General features: G+C 41.1%; 1 non-coding gene across 1 annotated transcript; it reads right to left on the reverse strand.

The window, feature by feature from the left end:
• Window positions 1-652: 652 nt before the first annotated feature.
• Window positions 653-771, reverse strand: LOC145394590 (5S ribosomal RNA). The gene has a single exon (XR_013896448.1). It is a non-coding gene; the product is annotated as a 5S ribosomal RNA (ribosomal RNA).
• Between the last annotated feature and the right edge of the window lie 2,034 nt (window positions 772-2,805).

Here is a 2,805-nt window from a genome sequence, read left to right on the forward strand (position 1 = left end):
TCAAGACAGATCAAGTGGCTTGTAAGCGGTAGTCAACCAGCGCCGAGGAAACCCCAAAACACACCAGCCAATGAGAACGCCCGCAATGCACCACCCAATCAGAATCCATTGGAGGAGCAGCTCACCCGGCACGCTGAACACACTGCTGCGCTCTCATTCTTGCCAGCCATTGGATCTTGCAGAGTAAAAACGTGTCTGTGTGCTCCGCTCTTCTGGCCACGCGGTTGCAAAACCCTAGTGCTGTGACTAACTCTGTGGCATCTCATGTTTGTTGTTGTTGCAAAGTTTATGGCCTGTCAGCGCTCATGTCAGTGCTCTATTGTGACCCTGAAATAACGACTGTACGTGGTCCATCGATGCAAATGCTGGAGTACATACTGTACAGTGGTACACTATGTGCTGTATAAGTGTACCGTATCATTATTGTACTGTATTTTATGCTTAATTTTCATCTTTTACTCTTGGGAAAGTTTTTAGGATAGAGGGTCAAAACGGATAGTAACACAATATCAGGCTCAACGCCGAATGTAGAGCCATCCAACCATCCATTGCCAGACGCCATGTATCCCAAATGGGGTGCCAAGGGCTTAGAGTTAATTGTTTTACAGGGAGGGGCACTAATCCTCCACCAACCCTACTTGACACGTAGGGATGCCAACAGCATCTGCTGTTCCCAGGCGGTCACCCATCCAAGTACTAACCAGACCCAACGTTGCTTAACTTCGCTGATCGGATGGGAAGCGGTGTACTCAACGTGGCATGGCCGTTGGCCAATGGAGCATTACTATGCTATATCCAGCATTTTACTTTATTCATTGTATGGCTTGGATGAATTACAACAGATGGATAATTGAGAGTATACTGTTTTTATCCATTTATTATTACACACACACACAAATACATATATATATATATATATATATATATATATATATATATATATATATATATATATATATATATATATATAATCATCAGCCGTTTGAGAATCCGCTTCAGGACCGGCCAATCCCAACCGAAGTGGAGACGATACAGCCAATGTATCTCTACCAAGTGGCTTAGGCTGTCTGGTAGAGACTGTATGTAGGATGTGAAGTTCTTGTAAGAGTAGGTTAACTGTAGTGTTGGAGTGGCTTTGGATGTGTGTGTAGTTTGTGAACCAAGTGTAACTGGCCCTCGCAAGCCGACTGGGTGCAAGCATACTTTATAGTATGTGACATTGGTTCAACCACAGCACCCTTGATGTCCGCCAAGCAGTACGTGGCCAGGAGAACTCTCCCAAAGTTTTTTACACTGGCAGGGCGCGAACCCTCGCTCTCCAGAGTAAGAAAACGCACATTTTACCACAGAGGCTCCATATATATATATATATATATATATATATATATATATATATATATATATATATATATATATATAATCCAAAGTTACTGTCTGTCACGATGTCTGCCTGTTTCTGTTTGTGGGACATCACACAAGAACGGAAATGGATGTCAACAGATTCCTAAGGCATAAGTACTGAGAAATGGAAACCATCACAATTTGTGTTCTGTTATAAAATAGCAGTCTTTAATGGGCACATGAAGTAAACTTTCATGCTGCATACTGCAGAAATATAGGCCTATAACTCCACAACAAAGCCGGGCAAAAGTTACTCATAGAACTAGTGCTTTTGATATTTTGGGGCTACTTTTGTATTTCTTAGAGTTTTACCGAAATCAAAGAGAGGCCGAAGGATTCTCTTGCGCGTGCATGCTCGCACACACACACACACACATAAAAGAGCCTCGTTGTTTGCTTGTCCTTAAATCACGCCACAACCAAGGGCCAGAGAGAGACCAGCAGACCCATATACCAGTGGAAAAAGTATGAAATTTTCTGAAAATGAGCATTTTTATGTTTGGAGGTTGCCGAAACTCATTTAAATCAAAGTTCATCTGTAGTTTGCTAAATCTATGTACACTCAATGCCTTAGTACTTTGACCAATCTTTGCTGAAAGAAGTTTCTGGACATATCGTGGCATTCCACAAATGTAGGATTAACACAGTTCCTTGATTTTTGCTGAGTGGAACCAAACATTTATTAGTCGCTGTATGAGTTGAGTTTTGTCTGTTATTGGTACCTTGTGTATTTCATCTTTCAATTCTCCCCATAAATTCTCAATTGGGTTCCTATCAGGTGAATTTCCAGCCCATGGTAGAAACTGAACGCCATTTTGCTTGCTCCATGTCTTGAATTTCTTCTCTGTATTGCATGGGGCTGAGTCCTGTTGGAAAATCCATGGTCTTTCTCCATACCATTCCCTTATTTGAGGCATGAGGCAAGTTCTAAGATATTGATGTACACATCTTGGTTAATGGTGCCATCAACAGTGTGCAAACGACTCATACCATTCATTGATATGGCCCCCTACAATATGATTTTCTGTGGAAATATCACAGTTTTCTTCAAACATTCTGCCATGAATTCCTCTCTGGCTCTTCGTCGGACAATCTGGATGTGATCGCCAAGTACTTGGATAGTGGACTCATCGGAAAAAATCATCTGAAGGAAACTGAAGCAAGAAGCCATTAGAAGCAACACAAGGAGAGTAAATAAACTTCGTGACGTCTAGTGGTGTGTAAACAGAAATTTGAGATGAGGCATTACTTTTTGTGTGGACATCGTTCTATACTAGTACATTACTTATGATTTTATTTTAATGGCTCATATTTACACTTACGAATAGTAAGTCAGACTTTTTTACCTATTTATAGTCATCTGAAGTCTATTGAGCATGTAGCTTGGCCCATTAACAAAGGGAC

Source organism: Coenobita brevimanus, chromosome 27 (assembly GCF_032717465.1).
Source record: "Coenobita brevimanus isolate Jiangsu-jjx chromosome 27, ASM3271746v2, whole genome shotgun sequence".
In the NCBI taxonomy this organism is placed as follows: Eukaryota; Metazoa; Arthropoda; class Malacostraca; order Decapoda; family Coenobitidae; genus Coenobita; species Coenobita brevimanus.